We start from the raw sequence: 25,960 nt of genomic DNA, 5'->3' as shown, positions 1-25,960 counted from the left end.
CTGTGTATTTATAGTGATAATCCAATTTTATACTCCTGTTAGGACTGAAACACTTGCTTTGCTTGTTGTGGTGGTCGAGGAAATCGGCATCAAATACGGGTTGTTAGAGCGAGACGTGCGACTGTGGAATGTTACGACGATGGAGGCGTGCGTTGCTGAAGAGGGATGAGGTTAGGGTTTCAAAAACCCTAATCGGTTTTGGTGATCAGGTTTGGACCTGGTTCGTGGGTCTATTTGTTGCTGGGCCACGTGTTTTTGTAGGGTCTGCAAATGTAACAAAAATAACAAATAAATAAATGAATAATATAACACATAATATATATACATAATATGTTTTATATTAAATATTATAATGGGATGAAATTTGGTGTCTACAAATTGATAGAGAGATTTAACGGGAAGAATGATGTTTCTCGTTGCTGATGAATCAAAACTATAAAGCTCTAGACTCGATCAAAGAAGGAGATGAAAAGAGGGAGATGTGGGTGGTGGCAAAGGGGATATTTTTATGAATTTCGATGGTAGGAAATTGAGACAAACAAAAGATTAAAACAAAGAAAAACAAGGGTAATATAAAGAGAAGGATAAATAAAGACAATGAATGTAATAGAATATAAATAACTTAACCAAATTAGGGTTTTTGGAAAAATCATTCCTAACATGGAATAAGATAAGTAAATATGCATTAGAAAGGTAATAAAATAATGATTATGAATATGTAAACAGAATTGAAAAAAGATAAATGAATCAAAGAAAAACTTATATTGAATTTTTTCCCCGGTATGTATAGGGTTAATACAAACTTGAATTATGGAAGAAGAGATAGAGTGAAGGCTTGTGGAAGATAAAGGTGATGATGTTTATGACGATAGTTGATGGATAATTGTCCTAGGAACCTTTCTAGTCACAATTATCTAGGTAAACTCGATAATTGACTCTTACCAGACCTCCTAATCGTAATGAAGATGTAAACTGGAGTGTGAAGATCTCTCGATGGAAAGAAGCTTTGAAGGCACAAGTAATCAACACTATAAAAAACGAACTCTCAATGTGTTGTATTCAAGAAAATATGTCTTTACAATGGTGGGAGGAACATCCTTTATATAGATTTGAACGAGTCATTTTTGTAACATGACTAAGTATTAAAATAAGAATAAAATAACAAATAAAAGCTATCATAATATTAATGGGATGGGAGGAAACAATGTAAGCCCTTGATGTAGTGCTTGATCCAACGATGATCATGAAAACAAGGAGTTTGAAAGCATGATTGAGTTCTTTAGCTTGTACGATGAGAAGAATAGCTAGGCGGAGTCTTCTAGAAGGTGATAGGCAACTAGGCTTGATAAGCAAAGTGATAGGAGGTCAAACTTGTTATAATTAAGGTGATGGTCGGCCATGGGCTTGTGATAAGCTATCAGGGTTTTATCATTACAAACAATTACCCTTTTACTCTTATCCTAATAAAATAAAATAAAAACCCTTGTAATTGTCTAAATAACTCAAATCATTAAAGGGGAAGTTATCACATGCTTTATAAGTTAAGCAATAGGTAACTTTACAAGATGGATCTCATTTAAGGTGGTTTGAATAAAATGTCCATATTATCTTTGTGATTCTCGCAATTTGATCCGAAAAAAAATTCAACTTGTGTTGTGGTTATCCAAGTTGATTTGGATGGTCAAAGATGTGGATTTCCCTCCTTGAAGTCTTCAGTCTCCATGTGGGCGAGTAAGTTCTTGTTGATGAAGGCTTGTACAATCGTTTGAAGTTTGTCTTTAAGTAGTTTGACTCATCCTTGTGTAATCGAGCAAAGTGGAAGAGTTAGTACATATTCTTTAAAGTTGTGGCATGTGGTGCATTTATCATCGGGTAGCACACGTTTTGTGCAAAGATAATAGATTCAAGGGCGGATGCACTAAGCCCCCTAGGAGGCCAAGTGCATCCCATTATTTAGAGGGGAAAAAGTGAAATTTAGTTTTATATGTTATGGAAAATGAAAAAAAATAAAAAATTGAATACCTATTTTTTTAAGAAAAAAATATTAAAATTTCTAACCCATTCTTAAATTTATGGATTCATCACTGAATAGATTAGAAGACGCAATGCAAAAATTGCTTGGTCGCAACCATTTGGAATGACTGGATGCATCCAACACCCTTCGCTCGTCAACTCTCTGCTGAGTAACGACTTGTCTATGGTATCTGGTTTTAATCTTCTTTGATTCCCTTTTGTAATAAAAAAAAAGTGAGATTGTTGCGTTACAAAATACATTTAAAAGATGATTATTTGGATGAAAATTAGTTTAGAAATATAGTACAAAAAATGTACGTAAAATGTTTTACAAATCAATCGAATAACTACCTTTCGAAATTAATTGGAATAATTACTTTTAGAAATTTTCAAGTTTCAATTTTTCTCAAATTAATAGTTTATTTCTAATTTTAAAGATTTAATTCAGATGAATCTCTAATGACTATATATTTAGTCACTCAATTATCTTCTTGAGATGGAGAGTAGAAGAAGAACATTGAAGTACAATTTACCTTCGTTTTAGTGATGAGTTTGAAAAAGAAAATAGTCGGGTTATCAAAATAGAATCAAAAGAATAATTGAGTGATTAACTATGGAAGTTATCCTTATTTTTAACAGAGTTAAACTTTTAGAGAAAAATGAGATAATCATTTAAATTTTTAAAAATAAATATCTCAAAAAATATTTTAAAAAACAACATAATACAAAATATATAATTTAAGATAGGGTTAACGTAAAAATAAGTACTTAAACTATTCCTTAAGTTAACTTTAGGCACCTAAAGAATTTTTTTGTTAAAATTAGGCATTTAACATTTTCTCCATTACATTTTCAAGTGTCCAACTTTTTTGACATTATATTTTTAGGTTACTGTACTTGATATGATTGTAAAAGACAAGGACCCGAAAAAGTACTTAAGTGGCCCTATCACACATGCAAGGGCCAAGGATTTTCATGCAGCAATGGAAAGCTTGTTTACAACAAGCCATGGACGTGGGAAAGAATAAAAATAAGGGAGAAATGTTTTACCTTGCTCATGCATACATTTGAGTGAGAATTTAAGTATTTCATAACCTCCATTGCATTTAATAAAAGTGTGCTAATCATTAAAGCATGCATTTCATTTATAGTTCATGTGACATGTAGAATGATGGAGAGACCTTCAACTTCAGCTTGAAAACAAGCCATTGACGATCATCTTTACTCATGCAATCAAGGTAATTCAATGCAATTCAAGGTTGAAATTTTATCTATACACAAGGATTGTTCATATTCTTGAAAACACAATGCATTCAAGCCTCTGAAATAATCAGCCATTGAAGGCCATTCACGTGCTAAGCTAGAGGACAAGTGATTTAAGGCTATTTTTATTTCATAAAATTAGCAAAAGGAGACAAAAAAATAAAGGCTAGAGTTATTTCAATCATTCAAGCATTTAAATGAAGAATTCAACAAGGAATATGAATGGACAAGCTCATTTATACATGCAGGATGTCTACATTAATCCTAAGACTACATCCATTCCCCTTTTTATTCATTTACAAGCAAGCAAGGCAACCCAAGAGTCTATTTTTCCTTTTGGACAAAAATAGGGCTAAATACATTCAAAATTCAGCCCAAATTCATCCAATTTAATCAACATGCCCGACCATCAAAGGATAAAGAATAAGATAACTCGTTTATTTGTATTCAAGAGCATTTAGATGAACATTCATCTTTCTTTTGTGTAACTTTTCATATGGTGCCTATCCACACTATAAATAGGCACCTAGGATAATTTGTAAGGCACCTCTTTTAGAGTTATAAACTCATTGAAAGAATGCTTTCATTTTAGTTCTTGTGAAAACTCTATCGGCTTCAAGTTGTGCTTGTAGTCTTTTATCCATCTTATTATAACATTGGTTCCTAGCTCTCTTATAGCTAGTGGGTCTCGTTCCAGATTCCTCCATTTTGACTCCATCAAGTTGTATTGTTGGTTCCTAGCTCGTTATAGATAGCGAGTCACAATCCGACATCCTTGCAACCATTCAAGTGCATGTCATTTCATCATTTTCCATCATTTCTCCTTTCATTTTCATTTTACCATAACTATCACCCTCCATCCTTAGCCTTCAAACTATCTAATTTATCTAACCAATCATTTCTTTATAAGTTTTATTATATTGATATTCATCTCATATATATGTTTTATGATATTTCAGAGTTCAAAGTGTTGCGACGATTGTTTCTTACTAGAATCAATATAGGACACATCTATATGATTCAGGTATTACAACCTGGATCATATCAATTGGTATCAGAGCTTAGGTTGATTTAGTAAGATATTCACTTTCTCTCTTCCAGAATAGAAACAAATTGAAAACAATCAGTACAAAATTCTTAAAGAGGGATGGAGCATCTTATTCTCTATTTTTCTTTATAATAAAATATTATATCTTACATCATCTTTATTTTTCTAATATTTGTCATATTAACCAATTCTCAAAGTTTCATTTTCTTTTGTTGCCAATTTTCTTTATTCTACCTTTACAAATCTTATTTACCAAGTTCTTTTTAGCCAAATTATACAAGCCATTTGCAAGATTTGATGAAGTTCTTAAAAGGACTTGATTGAGAGTAAGAGTGGAAAAATGCACAAGAGTACACTAAAGGTAAAAGTCATCCCGAGAGAAACTCGAGTGAAGTGACATTTCTTGGGGTGTATTGGTGAGGTATTTGCTAGTGAGATTTAATTTATCTATTTTACTACTAACGATGTCTCAACAATCTCGAGCAAACTCTCATATTTCAGATCAAGATGACGATATTGGTACACTAAACTTACAAATGCAGGCTATGGTGTGTGAGTTGACCAGAATTTTGAGGGAAGAAATTGAGCCCTTTCATGAATGCATAAACCACCTTGAAAAACAACTCACTCAAGGAAACTGAGTACAAATACTTGAAAAGATGCCTACCAAGGAGATTTTGATGAAGTGGAAGGCCCAAAGGATGAACGAGTATCGCAGTAAGGGGGTGGGAACATAAGTACATCGAGGGTGCATCCACGAGTGGATAAAAACCTAGAAAACATCAATATCACTATTCCATAGTTCCAAGTCAAAATAGATCCCGAAGCTTACCTTGCGTGGGAAAGGATGGTTGAACACATCTTTGGGTGCCATAACTATTCCGATCTCAAGAAGGTAAAACTTGCGGCCATTGAATTTACGGATTATTCACTAATATGGTCGGATCAGTTGACATCAAATAGGAGGCGTAATGAAGAGTGTCCTATCTTGACATGGAACGAAATGAAGACAGTGATGTAGAGTCGTTTCATACCAACCCATTACCATCGGGAGCTGTTAAATCGACTTCAAAACTTTACCCAAGGAAATTGAAGTGTTGAAGATTATTACAAATAAATAGAAGTGGCAATGATTCGTACCAACGTAGACGAAGAACGAGAAGCTACCATGGCAAGGTTCCTTGTTTTCTTGACCCATACATTGGGAACGTGGTGGAGTTGCAACTCTATGTGAAGATGGAATACATGGTGCACATGGCCATGAAAGTGGAGAAGTAACTTAAATGAAAGGGTTCCACACGATCCTATGGGGGAGCATTATCAAGATGGGGGAAAAGTTCTTTCAAATAGAGTCCTCTAATACCATCCAATAAAAGAGGAATTCCACCCAAAGGAAAAGACGCCATTGTTGAAACCACAAAAGTAAAGCCTGTCCATTCCAAACTGTTCTCGAGACATCCAATGCTTTAAGTACTTGTGGAGAGGGCATATTGCAAATCAATGTCCAAACCGCAACACTGTGCTTCTCCATGGTGTTGGAGAAGTTGAATCAGAAAAAAAGGAGGAAGATAAAGGTGTGATAAAGAGTATGCAGCAAATGAGAGGCCCTTATTGTCAAAAGAAGCCTAAACATGCAAACCAATGATGAAGACGAACAAGCGAGAATATCTTTCACACTCACTGCCACATCAGAGAAAATGTATGCTTTGTCATTATTGATGGGGGAGTTGTTTTGATGTTTCTAGTATTCTTATGGTATAGAAGCTCGGTTTAGCAACTACAAAGCACCCACATCCCTACAAATTGCAGTGGCTTAATGACAGGGTGAACTGAAGGATACCAAGCAAGTTCTTGTAGCTTTCTCCATCGAAAAGTGCAAGTGAGATCCTATGTGACATTGTTCCTATACATGCTGGCCATCTTTTATTCAGAATAGCATGGCATTTCGATAGACGATTCATGCATGATAGGTATACCAATCAATATACATTTCATCCATGGAGCAAGAAAGATTACCTTAACCCCTCTTTCACTAAAACAAATTCACAAAGATCAAATCCATTTGAGAGAAAGTATTGAAAGAGCAAAAGAGAGAGAGTCAAAAATAGAGGTAAAAGCAAGTGGAGTGGGCAAAGTGAGGAACCGAAATTAAGTGTTCTTACCAAAGAAAGAGAGTTGAGGAAGTGTTTGATGTCGGGAAATGAACTTGTACTCATGTACAAAGAAAGTTTATTGAACACTACCAACTTGATCACACTTTGCCTTCCTATATTGTATCTTTGTTGCAGGAATTTGATGAATTATTTCTGAATGAGATACCAAGTAGGCTACCACCAATTCGTGGCATTGAACACCAAATATATTTCAGTCCTAGTGTTGTCATTCCTAACCAACCAACTTATCAAAGCAATACCGAGGAAACCAAGGAGTTGCAAAGGCAAGTGGTCGAATTGATGGCAAAGGGCTACGTGAGGGAGAGCCTTAGTCAATGTGTTTGTATTGGTGTTACTTGTTCCAAATAATGATGGAACTTGGCACATGTGTGTGAACCACCAAGCGATAAACAAAATTACGGTAAAGTATCATCACCCTATTCCCCATTTAGATGACATGTTAGACGAGCTTAGTGGTTCTAACCTATTTTCTAAAATTGATCTTAAGAGTGGTTACCACCAAATAAGGACATGGGAAGGTGATGAATAGAAAACAATGGAAAATAATGTTTAAAACAAAGCAAGGACTTTACAAATGGTTGGTTATTCCATTTGGCCTTACCAATACGCCAAGCACTTTTTGAGGTTAATGAACCATGTTTTTAGACCTTTTTTGGGTAAGTTTTGTGTGGTTTACTTTGATGACATCTTAATTTATAGTAAATCAATGGAAAATCATGCTCATCACTTGAGGTCAGTTTTATTGGTTTTAATAAAGGATAAATTGTATGCTAATTTACAAAAGTGTATGTTTTGTACTGACAAAGTTATTTTTCTAGGTTTCATTGTGAGTTTTGAGGGCTTGTAATTTGATAAAGAGAAGGCTAAAGCCATTGAAGAGTGGCCACGACCAGCAATCATTTCGCAAGTTTAGAGCTTCCATGGACTCTCAAATTTTTATCGGATATTTGTGCCGAATTGACCATTGTCCGCCCCTTTAACTAGTGTCATCAAGAAGAGTGGTAACTTTTTTTAGGGTAAGACCAAGAGAAGTCTTTAAATGAAATTACAGAGTGTTTAATACATGTTCCTTTGCTTACCTTACTTGATTTTAAAAAAAATAAAATTGAATGTGATGCATCATATATGGGAATTGGAGCGGTATTGTCTCAAGGTGAACGCACTATAGCATATTTCAGTGAGAAATTGAATGGAGCTACATTGAATTATCCAACATATGAAATGAGATGTATACCCTTGTTCACGCAATGGAAACGTGGCAACATTGATTAAGGCCTAAGGAGTTCATCATTCACACCGATCATGAGGCATTGAAGCACATTCGGGGCAACATGAACTCAACAAACAACAAGTTAAATGGTGGAGTTTCTTGAAATTTTTTCATATGTATCGAATATAAGAAAGGTAAGAATCATATAGTAGTCGATGCATTGTCTCGGAGGTATGCTCTTTTAAACACTTTAGAATCTAAGTTGTTGGGTTTTGTTTTCATTAAGGACTTATACATTTGTGATTTTGATTTTGGAGAAATTTACAAAGCTTGTGAGAAAGGAACATTTGAAAATTATTATAGGGACGATGGGTTCCTATTCAAGGAAGGAAGACTTTGCATTCCACAAGGTTCCACACGTGAGTTACTTATCAAAGAAGCCCATAGAGGAGGTTTAATGGGACATTTGGAATAGCAAAGACTTTGACCATACTTCGAGAACACTTATTTTGGCCAAATATTAAACGAGGCGTAGAGAGATTATGTGAACATTGCATCACTTGTAAAAAAGACCAAGTCTAAAGCCATGCCACATGTACTCTACTCGCCACTACTTGTTCCTGAAGTACCATGGATGGACATTTCAATGGATTTTTTACTAGGGCTTCCACACACAAAGAACAACAAAGATTCTATCTTTTTAGTATTGGATAGATTTTCCAAAATGGCTCATTTCATTCCTTGCAATAAGACTCATGATGCATCATATATTACTAAATTTTTTTAGAGAAGTCTTAAGGTTACATGGCGTGCCTAGAACTATCGTTTCCGATCGGGACTTGTGGCATGGCTTTAGACTTGAAGTAACTAAGATGTTATTTTTCACCACTTGTCACCCTCAAACAGATGGCCAAACTGAAGTGGTGAACTGAGAACTATCAATGTTGCTTTGGAGCATTATTAAGCAGAACTTGAAAGACATGGGAAGAGTGCTTACCACATGTGGAGTTCGCATATAATTGAGCAGTCCATACTACCACTGGACGTATTCCTTTTGAAGTCGTGTATGGTTTCAACCTCTTAACTCTGATGGACTTGTTACCATTACCTGTCGACCAAACTGTGAACAAAGATAGACTTAACAAACCTGAATTTGTTAATAAGATGCATCAATAAGTGCGAGAGAATATTGAAAAGCGAACCAAGCAATACAAGAAGCAAGCCAACAAGGGACGAAAGAGAGTTGTCTTTGAACTGGAGATTGGTTATGGTTGCACATGAGAAAAATAACGATATTCATCCCAACGAAAGTCTAAATTGATGCCTCAAGGAGATTGACCATTTTAAGTAGTCAAGAGGACTAATGATAAAGCTTACCAACTAGATCTCCCAGGTGAGTTTAATGTCAGTGCAACCTTTAATGTTGATGATTTACCTCCTTTTGACATAGGTGACGATTTGGGGACAAATCACCTTAAAGATGGAGGGACTGATATGACTGTCAAAGACAATGACCCAAAAAACTACCCAAGTGGCCTCATCACATGTGCAAGGGCCAATGAGTTTCAAACAACAATAGAAAGCTTGTTTACAACAAGCCATGGACGTGGGAAAGAATAAATAATAAGGGAGGAATTCTTTACCTTGTTTATGCATACATTTACATGAGAATTTGAGTATTTCATAAACTTCATTGCATTTAATAAAGTGTACTAATCATTAAAGCATGCATTTCATTTATAGTTCATGTGACGTGTAGAATGATGGAGAGACCCTTTAACTTCAGCGTGGAAACAAGCCATTGATGACCATCTTTACTCATGCAATCAAGGCAATTCAAGGCTGAAATTTTATCTACAAACAAGGGTTATTCATATTCTTAAAAAGGCAATGCATTCAAGCCTCGTTATTCACCTAATCAAGGTTGAAATAATCAGCCATTGAAGGCCATTCACGTGCTAAGCTAGAGGACAAGTGATTCAAGGCTTTTTTTAATTTCATAAAATCAGCAAATGAACAAACAATAAAGGCTGGAGTTATTTCAATCATTCACCCATTTAAGTGAAGAATTTAACAAGAAATATGAAGCGACAAGCTCATTTGAATGTGTAGGATGTCTATATTCATCCTAAGACTACATTCATTCCCCTTTTTATTCATTTGCAAGCAAGCAATGAAACCCAAGATTCTTTTTCTCCTTTTTAGAAAAAATATAGGGCTAAATACATTCAAAATTCAGCACAAATTCATCCAATTTAATCAACATGTCTGGCCATCAAAGGATAAGGAAGAAGACAACTCATTTATTTGTATTTAAGAGTATTTAGATGAGCATTCCATCTTTTGGTTCCTGTCCACACTATAAATAGGCACCTTAGGATCATTTGTAAGACATTTTTTTATAATTATAAACTCATTGAAAGAATGCTTTCATTTTACTTCTTGCGAGAACTCTATCGGCTTCAGGTTATGCTTGTAGTATTATATCCATTCCATCTTATTATAGCATTGGTTCCTAGCTCTTCTATAGCTAGTGGGTCTCGTTCCACACTCCTCCATTTCGACTTCATCAAGTTATATTACTGGTTCCTAGGTCGTTATAGCTAGCAAGTCACAATCTGGCATTCTTGCAACCATACAAGTCCACTCCACTTTCAACATCTTTTTCATTATTTCTCTTTTCATTTTCATTTTACCATAGCTACCATCCTCCATCCTTAGCCTTCAAACTATCCATTTTATCTAACCAATCTATTTTTATATCAATTTTATTATATTGATATTCATCTCACATATATGTTTTATGATATTTCATAGTTCAAAGCATTGCGACGATTATTTCTTACTAGAATCACGTTTGGGCACACTTATATGATTCGAGTATTACAACCGGGATCATATCAGGATTGTAACAATTTTTAAAAAATATCTTTATTTGATATGTGTCAATACTATATCTTTTTGAAATTTTTATTTTAAAAAAATTAAATTATTATTATTTTAAAATAAATCTAAATTTCTTTAACATTATAAAAAATATTAAATCTATAATCCTAATTTTAAACCATATTTTCATCTATCATCAGTCATCTTCGATTACCATTTCTATCACCACTCATCCACTGACCGACCATTATTTTTGTCATTATTTCAAATCTCTAAATACATCATTCCTAAGACCTTAATCCTTAATTTAATGAATGATGATGTTAAATCTTTGACCCTAAATTTATTAGGTAAGGATTTAATTGGGAATTGATGAGTGAAATGAAAGTTGGGCCTAGGGCGGGAAGGGAGGAAAACATGAAGAGGGAGAATTTTTTTAAATGTGGCACGTGTCATTTGACGATTGTTACGATGTAAACACTTAATGTATAATGTTTGAAATTTTAAGTACCTAAAATATAACATAAAAAAGTTATACATCTATTTTTAATAAAAAAATTATTAGACATCTAAAATTAACTTTGAATATAATTTGAGTCCTTATTTTTATATTAAGCCTTTAAAATATAACATGCTTAATACAAAAATAAGTGCTTAGACTATATCAAAAATTGACTTTTGGTGCCTAATTTTTTTTTGTTAAAAATAGGTGTATAATGTTTACTATGTTACACTTTTAGGTGTCCATCGTTAAAAAATCGTTAAGTGACACATGCCACGTTTATATTTTTTTATTTTTTAAATAAAATATTTTAAAAAAATGTGAACGGGACATAGGTCATTTAACTTCTTTTTTAACGATAAGCACTAAAAGTATAAGACAAAAAATATACATCTATTTTAATAAAAATTCTTTAACACTAAAAAATAATTTTAATTATAATTTAAACATTTATTTTTATACTAAACCTGTAATAACATTTTGAAGTATTTTTTACTTTAATTCTAGTGTTCTATTTTATAAATGTTTCTTTTATCATAAAGAAATCACATAGAATCTCTACACTGCCCTTTTGTAGTTTTGTTTGCTGACGTTACGTAATCATTTCATTTGCCCATTTCTCTCTACTTTCTTTCCAAGATAACAATCCACATGGCTTTGAAATCTTCAAACTTGTTCCGGAGCCATCCTTTTGACTGTAATTCTAGAAACCGAAGCCATAAAAGGAAAAATCTTCTTTTCCTTTTTTTGACTTTTTTCCATTAAAACAAAGAAATGGTATTTAAAAAGAGATAAAATTTTGGTTGGTGGCTGGGGTTTGGTTGAAGTGGAGAGAAAAAAGCAGAGTAATGGCTAAGCCCCTGAAGCTCCAAGGGGTGGATGACGAGTTGCAAAAGATTTTGGATGCTAATATGGATGAAGCACCTGCGCGAAGGAGAGCTAGGGAAGCCTTTAAGCATATTCAACTTGGAATTGATCATATTTTGTTCAAGGTCATTGTTTTTCAACTTCATACTCCTAATATTTATCATTTGGGTTTTCGTTTCTTTTGTTCTTTCGTTTGAGTTTTCTTAATGTTGTCTAGAGGATTTGGTTGAGTTGGTATATAATTAAAAATGAATTAAGTTATAAGTAGAATTGTTTGTGGGCATTATTTCATTTTATTATCTGATGCTTTTTACTGATAGGTGAGGGGATTCAGTTTAGTTGATTGATTTGAGTGAAAAAATAATAATTTAAATTGAAGGAAATTGGTAATTTTTAGAATGATTAACAAATTGTCAACTTTTTTAACAGAATTTTCATATTCAATTTCTTTTTGGTTTGATAACCCTAGTAGATTTTTTTTACATTTGAATTGTTGTTAAGTAAATGTTGATTGGTCTTCTTGGTTTTGACAGACACCTCCTAATGGACTGAAGATGGAGGAGGTAAAAAGTTTTGGACTTGCACTTTTCTCTTTGGTATTTGTTAAGCTCTTGTTTGCTGGAGTAGAAACCTAGTCTTTTATCTCATTTTGAATGCTTAAGAACTTCCAACATCGAATGAATACTTTTTTTTTTCGAGTATAGAGTTTGACAGGATTTTAGCTGTTCGGTTGTGTTAATATCAAGCGAAAAGCCACCAGATTATCCTTGGAAAGCTTTTTTTTTCCTTTCTAAAAGAAAATTTCTCCTTTATTAATATGTCTATGATTTTTCTTATTCAGACTCTTTTCGTTTCCTTCTTGGACACAATCAATGGAGTTCTTACCTAAGTTGTCTATTTTGCAACTTAACGTCTAATTGCCTCATTTTCGATCCATTGCAGTGGCTATAGTCTACTTCATAATCACTTAATATTTTGAAATTTTGTGGTATAGTCATATGAGGTGAATTCTAGGGGATTGGAAATTTTCACAAAACGTTGGCTTCCAGATTTGTCCCACCCCAAGGCAATGGTCTTCTTTTGTCATGGTTATGGAGACACTTGCACATTTTTCACCGAAGGCATGTATTTCTGAACTAGTAACTAATGATCCTTTTTGTAGTTTCGGGTATGTTGTAATGGCCAGTGGGACCTAATTATTGTTTGACATTGTTAGCAGGAATTGCCAGGAAATTGGCTTCATGTGGATACGGAGTTTTTGCAATGGATTACCCTGGATTTGGCCTGTCTGAAGGTCTTCATTGTTATATTCACAGCTTTGATAGGCTTGTCGATGATGTGATTGAGCAATACAACAAAACTAAAGGTGTGGTTTTCTGCCCTCAGCCCTAATGTTATTATTTTTGCATCTTTTTGTAGAACTTGTTGGTTTGCTACAATTTTTTAGCCTCAGATTTACCTAGATAGGAAAATTCATTGATATCCTTGTTCAATGAAGTCAAGTAGCTTGATATGGGGATATAGTTTAGTACACTTTTTTTTTGTTTGTTCGAGTTCTTGGCAATATATGATCCTTAATGATTTTTGTTCTATATTGCTGTTAATATTCAAACGTCACGAATCACCTAATAGTAATTATCAGTTTATCACTCCTAGATGATTTATACATGGTTTCTCAATTAAAGGTTTTGTCTAAAAGATATGCATTGACCTTTTTATATGACAAAAGTTGTTCTTCCAGTCTCATTAGTTGCGTAAACTTGGTCGAAAACATCAGTGATTTCACTGAATGCTAGTAATCAAATCGCCTGGAAAAACTATCACAATATTTTTCCCCTGAAACTCTTGGGTTCAGCGCTCCATGGGGTAGAGTTTGATTATGATATAAAATGATGATGCAGAAGGCACTGATATGACAGTCATATACCATGGCAGAGCACCGCAATGCTTTGCTGTCAACAGAAAACAAAATTCTCAACTTGAAGAAGAAAATGAGAAATGAAAAATGGATGATATATATTTGATCTTTTGTTCGTGCTTTGTAAGTGGATTTATTCCTAAAATGTTCTTAAACTTTCATGTTCTTCACATTTTTCCTAATTGTAATCTGTATAAGTTGCGTGATCAAAATTAAGTCGTTCTGGTGAAGATCGCGCTCACACAGTCGTTGTCTCACTTTGCTTCATTGTAAAAGCTAGAATCCAATTGAATCTTTCTCAAAAGAAGAGACCAGAGGGAGCTTGTGATTTAGGTGGTCGAGAGATCAATTTCAAGCACTATGTTGTACTTTCTACTCTATCAAGTAATCAATTTCAAGCACTATGTTGTACTTTCTACTCTATCAAGTAGAAGATAATTAACCTTTCAGCCTTCAACTGCTGAATTGGAAGATTGTTATTTTATCTTTGCAAACATCATTATTGTTATCAACATTTTCCATAACATCAGTAAAAATTAACTAGGATGATTCATTTTCTTTCAGTTCTCTTGTTGTGTTACTCTTAATACATAAGAAGGTTAAGATTTTCTATTTCCTTTAAATTGTAGACAATGATGTTTCTGTTCATAATTTTATTTGGAGGACTTGCTTCCTTTGTTATACTTTATTACGGGCCTGCTTGTTTGTTTAATTCAATTGCAGAAGATCCTGATTTTCGGACTATTCCATGCTTCCTCTTTGGCGAGTCCATGGGTGGAGCCGTAGCTCTGAAGATGCACCTAAAGCAACCTAATGCCTGGAGTGGTGCCATTCTTGTTGCTCCTATGTGCAAAGTACAGTTCTGAGAATGAACATTTTAAAGATTTTGTTTACGCATTCTTTTTAATTACCTCTATTGATAGGAGTTCTTCATTTAGATAGATGACGACATGGTTCCGCCCTGGATACTGAAGCAAATTCTGATCGGCGTGGCTAATATTCTTCCAAAACAGAAGTTTGTCCCACAGAAGGATTTGGCGGAGGTGGCATTTAGAGACATTAAGAAGAGAAAACTGGTTCGTTCCTATGGATCATTTGAATGATTTGAAGTATAGTTGATGTTTATGGAAAATATTACCAATATTAACATTCTCTAGGATGCTTAAGAGCATAGCTATGGCATTTTTGTGCAGTTAGTTATTCCTATGCATCATTTCATCTCTCCGCATTATAGTGTTTGCTCGAATAAATAACCAAAACTTCTATTATGGATTTTTACTTCTCATTTTTGTGCCAATGTAGGTACCATATAATGTTATTGCTTACAAGGACAAACCTCGCTTGCGGACTGCTCTGGAGTTGTTGAGAATCACGGCTGAGATAGAACAAAATTTGGATAAGGTCGAGTTTCCTTTTCCCTTTCGCTCTCTAGTAAATTTTGTTATCTACGTTTCAAAACGAAATTAATCTTGCATGGAGAGAACGACATTGTTTATCTTATCCCAGTTTTCTTTTCCCTTTTGTTATTTCAGTTTGTGATTCTTCTACTTTGTACTTGGAGAAATATGTTCGTCTGTTTGACGTTGTGCTAAATAATGTGAAATGTTCTAACGCCATGACTCTTTATTTTTGTCATCTACACCTCTGGACGATGAGTTAAGCATGCTGCATAGGATACATGATAGGGGATATCTCAATTACCATACTGTTTTGATACCACTAGCCATATTCCAGGGGGTATCTCAATTACCATACTGTTATGATACCACTAGCCATATTCCAAGAGTTCATCATATCATATAGTCTTTCTTTGGAGTTATGAGATCCTATATCACAGAAATCTTGTTCCAAAATGATGCTGAAAATGCATTTCCCTTTTTTTAACATGTAGAATGATATTATTATTTCGGAGCCCCACCGAATTCGACTAAGAACCTTCAGATCTTATTTTGCTCTAAACAATAGTATCATTAGCTTGGAGTGTGTTATAAACCCAGTTTTGATTGTGGGTTTGAATTTATGATTTCAGGTTTCACTTCCAATGATGATCTTGCATGGAGAGAATGACATCGTTACAGACCCTTCGTTAGCAAAGCGTTGTATGAGAAAGCAAGCAGCTCGGATAAGAACATTATCATATACAAGGATGCTGGCCATTCTCTTCTTGAAGGTGAACCAGATGATATGATTCTTAGAGTGTTTAGTGACATAGTTTCTTGGCTTGATACACATACCAGTTATACCGCATGCTAACCACAATCTCTCTCTCTCTCTCTCTCTCCTCTCTCTCTCTCTCTCTATATATATATATATATATTATATATATATATATATATATATATATATATATAAGAGGGTTCAGTAAATGGACTAAGATACAATGTTTACCATTAAACTAGGAATAAGGTGCCATCTATATGTTTAAATTCAATATTTCAGATTGATATTTGGACGTCTTTTTAAATTATTTGACCATTAACATTTTATTGTTCATAAAACAATTAAATGGCCACTATTTCACCATTCGGTTAAATACAATGTAAGCCGTTCAATTAGTATGTTTATGTTCCGATTATTAATCTGTAAAAAAATACTTTTTTAACAGGTACAAGTCAAACACTGTCCGAACTCATGAATGACTTACTCAATAAACACCTTTAGATGTAATAATTATTTAGTTCATATATTCAATTAATATGCTTTTAATTTTAAATTTGATAAGTTCAAAACTCAACGTTTATAAATTTTATTAGTTTAATTTTGATTTTATTTAAAATATTATCTGCTAGACTCATAATATGGAGTTCATTTCAAAAGAATCAACTTATAGAATAATATATGTTTAAAAAAAATTTAATCAATTAACAACATATATACTTTATAAATTCAATTACATGAATTCAGAGTCGTTAAAAAGAATAATTATATTTTTACCATTTTAGTCACTTTATATCACTTGATAAATTCATTTTCCATAAAAACTTTTAAATTTATAACATTGATAATTTTTTAATAATTGTTGTTATAGTGTGCTTTTACTCTAATACTAATTAAATAATTATGTTGGCTTAATTTTTAATATTCTGAATATTTGTGATGTACTTTCATTTCTTATTTTTCATTTATAAAATTTGTTTAATTTTCAAAAGATAAAAATATTAATTGAGTTTTACTCATTTTAATATTTTAACTTTATATATATTTTAGATTTTTAAATTTTTTAAAAGTATTATTTAATAATATTATAATTTTTATTAATTAGTAATTTTAACGAATGAAAACCCAAATAAAAATGCTAAACTTTGTTAAAAAAGAATAGTAGTAGTATGTAATTCAACAGAGTTTGACGAATTGTTCGTAAATTATTCCTATAATATTTATTTATGTTCTTTTTTAAGTTAAATAAATGAGTATAGACAATTTTTTTATTTGTTTAATAGATAAACGAACACGAATAAAAATGTGTTTAATTCGTTTATATTCACAAAATAAACTCATTTATAAATTTATTTATTCCATTCTTTTTTTAATTTCTTTTATATTTTAAATATTAATAAAGATATGAAATAAATTAACATAAATTGAAATTTGAACTTCAATCTTTGTTTGACAAAAAGAAGATCGAGTTGAAATTGATTCCTCAAAAGGCGAAGCGATTGGCATCTCAAAATTACGGATGTAAAAAACTGACCCGGCCTGTAAAACTACTGAAACCGACTTGAGTCAGAACTTGTTGTGACCCGAGATGGTGTTGATCCGAAACAGATTCGAGCACGAACTGGTGTTGACCTGAACCCGAGATGAATCTGAAAATTTATGACCTGCACCCGACCTGAACCTGAATTCGACCTGATAATGACAACCGAACCCGACCTGCATCCGACCTGATATGTACCCGAACTTGTGAATAACTTGACAAATAATTGATATTACCCGATCTGTTATTAACCTGACCTGTTATAAACCTGATATGTTACTGACTCAACCTGTAAATGATCCGACATGTTATTAAACTGAACTGATATTTACCTGACTTGATATTTATCTGACTTGTAAGTTATAATTGATAAGTTAGAAAATTATAATTTTTTAATATATCAATGTGAATAATATTTCTTCACAATGTATAATGCATGATAATAGAATTAATGTATTTACTTTTTATGGTTATAAATTGTAGCCTATAAATATATTAAAAAATTATTAAATTAATGAGTTGGTATTAACAATAAATGTAAAATAGATTAAGACCATTATATTACTAAATTTACTTTAAATTGTTAAATTGCCTTTATATATTTAATATGATCATAATGTTAAAAAAATTAATATTGGCTATTGATTTAATTTTATTAAATGATTCATGAATCATTTTTAGGTAATGATTAATAACTCAAATATAATTTCTCTTAAATTTCTAATTTATATATTAAACATGATTCTAGTCATGATAAAAATAGAATATGAGATTAAAAATTTAATAACTTTATAAATAATGAATCTAACAAAATGTATAAATGTAAAAATGAAATTTATTATAACTCAATACACCACAATTACAAGTAAATGAAGTGCATAAATTTAAGTTGAAATTTAAGCTCTCAGATCTTATAGCAAAACTTTTACAAGGCATAATTGCTACCAGAAATTTCTCCATCGAGCTTTATCTAAATGCCCAACATAATTTAACCACGGGTAACTTATAAGATAATTTACAACAATTTAGTTCTATCAGACCAACAACGACAATTTACAAGGAAACAATCATAGGCAGCCAACAAGCAGCAAGTAATCATTTAAACCAAAACTAATCAACATTCAACAGATACATAATCAACATTCAGATGAATACCAAGAAACATTTACACCAATTCCAGGCAGCATTCATACGAATCCAATCAATGGTAAAGTCAAAGGGAATATGATGGCCAACAATGCCAAACATTTCTGACTTTACCAAACCTACAAATGTTACAATAATGGTCTAGAAAAGTTAAAACAATGCCAAATCATTTCAAGTATTCATGAAAATTAGGAAATAAACACAATGAAGAATTACCATAAAAGGGAATAATCAATAAAGAATAAAATAGGCAAATTCATTCAAATATGCTTGTTGTAAATGTAACAGCAGTACCACCCTACAAAAGCCAAAAAAAGATAATTAATAAAAAATTTAAAAGATACTAAACATAAGAAAAATAAAGAAAATCAAAATTTTACCTTTAAAGGGAAGAATCAGTAGCTACAGTGAGATACTCTTCATCCCTTTCTTCTGGTTCAAAATCATACAACCAATTTCGAGTTGTTACAAAAATCTCAACATTTTTAGGCAAAAGTTTGGCCCTGAACTTGTTCAAAATACGAGCCCCATGCTAAAGGAAGATTCAGAAACAACTGAAGTAATTGGAATGGCCAATATATATCTCGCCATGCGAGAGAATACCGGATAAAAAGAATTTTTTGATTTCTAATACCCCAAAATGTCAAACTCAACATCTTCATTACAGGGAACAAGAGGCAAATTAATGTAGGAATCAACATCTGATTTTCCAGTCCTTGAAGCAACTAAATTAGCATAAAAATTCTGAAAAGACAGATAAAATAAAATATTTAGAATTATGAAAATAAATAATCAAATTAAAATAACTAAAATTATAAAAAAAACTAACCTGAAATAGATTAGATTTTTTAAATGTTCGAGGTTGATTGGAAGAACTTGACCCACTTGTCTCTCGAGATGTGCTACTTTAGACAGAAGAAAAAGAACTACAAAGTGCAGATTTTGAATAATATATATTAACAAACTCATTGTATACAATATTTACCCTTCGTTGAACCTCGTCCTCTACATAAAGAACATTGTATAGCTCCTTCAAGAGTTGTAATTTATATCGAGGATCAAGTAAAACAACAATAGACAGAATCAATGAGTGATCAGACCAATATTTCTCATATAATTCAAGTATCGGTCTTGCAATTGCAGAAATGCCTTCTCAAGGATCATTATGAGCATCACACAAACAACTTTTCAATTGCAACAACATTAGCCAAATACAAGTTAGAGGTGGGTACTTAGATCCAGAGAACAAGTAGTAATTTCATAAAATGACTCAAGGAATCACAAATTGTTTGAACAGTTTCCCACTCATATTCAGTAATAGCATCCAACTCATTTTCCCTATTCACAAACAAATTAATGGTTAATTTAGCATCAAGTGTCCTATGAATCATTAAGTAAGTAGAATTCCATCGAGTGAGAACATCTAGTAATAATTTACCACGAAAATAAGATTCACAATCTTTAACAACTAATTCAAAAACACAAGGTCGAGAATCAGAAGAATCAATAAACTTAACAATTTCTCGTAACTTAATAACAGAATAATCAATTACCTTCAAACCTTTTTGAACTATCAAGTTCAAAATGTGGGTAGCACACCTTACATGAAAATATTTACCAATGTATGAAAGAGGAGAAATAGCATGCAAATCATCTCTAAGTCTTTTAACCATTTTATCATTTGTAGAAGCATTGTCAAGAGTTATGGTAAAAGCTTTTTTTTCAAGACCCCACTCGCATATCATTTTTTCACAAACCTAAAAATTAACTCAACATCATGTGGTGGAGGAAAACGATGAAAATTTAGTATTTTAGACTGAAGTGCCCAATTATAATGAACATAGTGTGCAATGAGAGTAAAATATGAACGTGAAGTGCAAGCATACCATCCATCACATATAAAATAGATTCGACTTGAAACAGAATTCATTGAATCAAGTAGGTACTTCTTTTTCTTTTCATGTTGTAACATGCAAAACTTAGTAATTGTAACTCGAAATATCCTTCACATTAACATTCAGGTAATGATGCAAAGCCCTAAGTTTATCATGCTCAACCATACATAAAGCATAACAATGACACAAAATAGCCTCAACAAACAATTCACAATATCTATTTTGATCAAAAGAACTTACCATATTAGGATTTTTGGCCAGGAAATCCTTATAAGCTTGGCATTTTTCAGTATGCCTTTTAGGGTTAGATGTACCAATATAAGAGTCAGCTTTATACCTTTTGATTTTGCAATACTTACATTCGGCATAAAGACAACCTTTGGGAGACTTTATAAAGGTGTAATGGTCTCAAACATGAGAAGTTCTTCTCCCTAATTCTGATGAAGCCTTCCTCTTAGAGGAAATAATGTCATCAACTGCTATAGATTGTTGATCATTGAAATCCTCTTGAAACAAAAAAACAAATAGTCTTTTGTTAGAACAATACATATAAAAAATAAAAAATAACATAATGCATCCAGTCATAATGCATACAATCATAATGCATACAGAAAACAGGAAATAAATAAATAACAGAAAACAAATAAAAAAATAGAAACTATATAATAAAAAAAACATAATGCATACAGTCATATAAAAACATATAATGTATACAGTCATACAGAAAAAAAAAGAAAACAGAAAATAACATATAAAATAAAATAAAACATAAAATAAAATAAAAACAAAAACATATAAAAAGAAAACAATTAGCAAAAAAAATAATAAACAGTGGGTTTTTTACCTCTTTGGGGTTGCAAATCAAAGTGATCTCCTTGTATGTCTCCAGCATGAGAAAAAAACAGTCATTTCTTAGTTACAACCCTCAAAAATAAAAAAATACTGAAAATACACATTTTGATTGCATTAATTATTGCATGAGAAAAAAACAGACATTTCTTAGATCATACTAAACATATAATTGCATTAATTATTGCATGCATTAAAATACACATTCTAATGCACTAAAAAACATAAAATGAAAAGAAATAAAAAAACAAATAATAAAAAAAAATACAAAACAAAATATATATAAAAAAAGAAAATTTTAACACATACAAAACAGAAAACAAAAACCAAAAAATATAAACCATTGGTTTTTTTACCTCCTAGATGATCATTTTGATTTCTTTGTAGGTCTCTTGTAAGAAAAAAATAGTTATTTATTTGTTATAACCCTAAAAAAAAAAAAAAAAAACCATGTTTTTTACCTAAGAAATTCATCTCATACGAATGAAAATCCATTCGAAAAATGATGAAGGATGAAGAATGGGAAGACTGAAGAGTCTCGGCTAGAGAAGAAAATTAACAATGACAGGTTTTGGGGTTTTGCAGAACAAAAGGGGATGGAGATGGGAAAGAGTCTCGAATCCCGATTAGAGAAGGAGAACGGTGTTTGGGATTTGTGATTATGGGGTTTTTTACCTTTTTGGGGTTGCAAATCAAAGTGATCTCCTTGTATGTCTCCAGCATGAGAAAAAAACAGTCATTTCTTAGTTACAACCCTAAAAAAAAAAATACTAAGATACACATTTTGATTGCATTAATTATTGCATGAGAAAAAAACAGTCATTTCTTAGATCATACTAAACATATAATTGCATTAATTATTGCATGCATTAAAATACACATTCTAATGCACTAAAAACATAAAATGAAAAGAAATAAAAAACAAATACAAAATATATATAAAAAAAGAAAATTTTAACACATATACAAAACAGAAAACAAAAACAAAAACAAAAAAATATAAACCATTGGTTTTTTTACCTCCTAGATGATCATTTTGATTTCTTTGTAGGTCTCTTGTAAGAAAAAATAGTTATTTATTTGTTAGAACCCTAAAAACAAAAAAAGAAAAAAACCATATTTTTTACCTAAGAAATTCATCTCATACGAATGAAAATCCATCGAACAGTGATGAAGGATGAAGAATGGGAAGACTGAAGAGTCTCGGCTAGAGAAGAAAATTAACAATGACAGGTTTTGGGGTTTTGCAGAACAAAAGGGGATGGGGATGGGAAAGAGTCTCGAATCTCGATTTGAGAAGGAGAAAGGGGGATGAACGGTGTTTGGGATTTATGATTATGGGAGAAAGAGGAAGAGTCTTCGTTGAAGAATGGGAAGAGGGATGAATAATGGGATTTGGGATTTAGGGTTATGAGAATAAGATGAATAGTGCTTTGGTTTGGGGGTTTAGATCTTGAAAAATAGATTGGGGAAAAGTGCTTAGTGTTTGTAAGGATCAAACAAAAAGGGAAGAGGAAGAGTCTTAGTTGAAGAAGGGGAAGGGGATGAACAGTGGGATTTGGGATTTAAGGTTAGGGAATAAGATGAATAGTGCTTTGATTTGGGGGTTTATATCTTGAAAAATAGATTGGGGAAGAGTATTTAGTGTTTTTAAGGATCAAACAGAAGGGGAAGAGGAAGAGTATCAGTTGAAGAAGTGGAAGGGGGATGAACAATGGGATTTGGGATTTAGGGTTAGGGAAGAAGATGAATAGTACTTTGATTTGGGGGTTTTGATCTTGAAAAACATATCGGGGAAAAGTATTTGGGTGTTTGTAAGGATTAAACGAGGAACAGGTGATGAAAAACTTTGAATTTTGGCTGGGTTTGATCGAGTGAAACAGATGAGGTGGGTTGTTGTTTTGTTTTCGAGAATCGAAAAATGGAAAAGTGGAAGAACACGTGAAGAAAAAAAATGAAAAAGTTGGGTTTTGATATGAAAAAATAGGGTTGACCAAGATTTTTGGTGTTTATAAGGATCAAACAGGGTGTTATGGATGAACAAGGGATGATCAAGTGTTATGGATGAACAAGGGATGATCAAGCGATGAATAATGGGGTTTGATCGAAAAAACTCAAAATTTCTGGGAATTTCATGTTTTCCCTAAGAATTCTAGAGAGAAGGCAGAGAATCCGGCTTTTAGAGAGAGAGAGAGGAAAATAATAAAATGAAAAAAAAATCATAAAATTTTGAAAAACAGAGAAATTGGGGTATTTATACTCCTTAGATTCGGGCCTCTTGGCCTGCGTGTGCCCGAAAAGTACTTTCATGGGGATTTTATCCCTTTCCCATAGTTTTAAAATTATTTAATTTAGTCTTAAAATGTATTAATTTTGGTTACATTTTTAATTCTTTCATTTTAATCCTACGAATTTTTTAATTTATTACTTAATACTTATTTAATTATTTATATAGTTTAATATTATTTTAATACTTTATATTATATAGTATTATAGTTTTATATTATGTAGTTTAATATAGTTTAATACTTATATTTAATTATTTATATATTTTATATAGTTTTCTAGTTTTCTAGTTTCATATTATATAGTTTTATAGTATGTAGTTTAAAATATATTTATATTAGTTTTATATTATATTAGTTCAATACATGTAGTTTAATACATATAGTTTTATATTATTATAGTTCAATACATATAGTTAAAAATATAGTTATATTAGTTTTATATTATGCAGTTCAATATATATATATATATATATATACTTTATATTATATAGTTTTATATTATATACTTATATTAGTTTTATATTATGTAGTTTATAATATAGTTATATTAGTTTTATATTATGTAGTTCAATATATATATACTTTATATAATATAGTTTTATATTATATACTTATATTAGTTTTATATTATGTAGTTAATACTTATATTATATAGTTTTATATTTTATATAAATACATATATAATAATATACTTATATTATATAGTTTTATAGTTTTATATTAGTTCAATACATATATATATATAACTATATACTTTATATTATATAGTTTTATAGTTTTATATTATGTAGTTTAAAATATAGTTTTATAGTTTTATATTATATACTTATATTAGTTTTATAGTATGTAGTTTAATACTTTATATTATATAGTTTTATATTATTTACTTTAATACTTATATATACATGTATCATATTATTATTATCATAACATTCATCAATCATCATACACACACACACATATATATATATATATATTGTAATTGTTTTCATTTTCCCACAACTTTTGAAATTACTGCAATTCAGTCCATTTTACAATTTTTTCTCACATTTTATAATTAGTTTTATATCTATATATTTATTTAGTTTTATAGTATGTTTTAATTTTTATTATTATATTTATATTTGTACTTTACTTTATATACATGTATCATTCTTATCATTCATCAATCTCATACCACACATATATATATATATATATTGTAATTGTTTTCATTTTCCACAACTTTTGAAATTACTGCAATTCAGTCCATTTTACAATTTTTTCTCACATTTTATAATTTTTAAATTTGATCATTTTATGTTGTTTATTGTATTTAAATTTTACTTTGTAATTTAATATTTGTTTTCAATTTAGTCATTCAAAATTAGATTTGTACATGAAAAAGTTCACAAAACTATTCTTAGTTTTGGTTTTATTATTGATAAAGCGGATGTATGTGTGTATTCAAATATGTCTGGAACTGATTATGTCATCATAAGCTTGTATGTAGATGACATGTTAATATTCAGTACTAACATTAAATCTATTAGCAACAAAAAAGCTTGTCCATTAAAATTGAGATGACTGATTTGAGAGAAATCGATGCGATCTTAGAAGTTAAAGTTATCAAAACGGGAAAGAGATTTTCTTTAAACCAAACACACTATATTGAGAAGGTGTTAAATAAATTTGACAAATTTGATATTATCCCTATTAAAACTCCTTACGACTCTAACATAAGACTCTATAAAAATAAAGGAACTAGTAGTGAGTAGGTTAAGTAGATTAGGGTCCACTAATAACAATGATCAAGGGAAGTATTTATAATTTTTACTAATGTTTGTGTATCAATAGCTTTGTTTTCTCCATGCATGAGTTATACTTCAATAGGTGACAAGGAAAAGAGTAACAGAAAACATACAAATGTTGTCTTTCTGTATTATGAAGGTTATTACAATCAATAAAATAGAGATGCCACCATCTAAAGAAACTGAAGGATAACCTGAATTCCTTGTTGAAGTTGATATCTTGGGAAGACTTGACCATTGAACTAGGGAGAAAGTTATCGAAACCTTGTAACAAAAGATCCAGCTGACATTAAATCAACCCATTTATCCTTGGTTTCCATCGTCTTACTAATTTCGTGTTACCTAACTTCATTTCATTTTTAGATATCTTCCTCAAATGCTTTGACTAACATAGAAACAACAATTTATCCCTCT

General features: G+C 31.3%; 1 pseudogene; it reads left to right on the top strand.

The window, feature by feature from the left end:
* Window positions 1-11,834: 11,834 nt before the first annotated feature.
* Window positions 11,835-24,233, top strand: LOC120159005 (annotated as a pseudogene).
* Window positions 24,234-25,960: the final 1,727 nt, after the last annotated feature.

This window comes from Hibiscus syriacus, unplaced genomic scaffold, assembly GCF_006381635.1.
Source record: "Hibiscus syriacus cultivar Baekdansim isolate YM2019G1 unplaced genomic scaffold, ASM638163v2 tig00111338_pilon, whole genome shotgun sequence".
NCBI classification, from domain to species: Eukaryota; Viridiplantae; Streptophyta; class Magnoliopsida; order Malvales; family Malvaceae; genus Hibiscus; species Hibiscus syriacus.
This window is presented reverse-complemented; position numbering and strand designations above follow the sequence as displayed.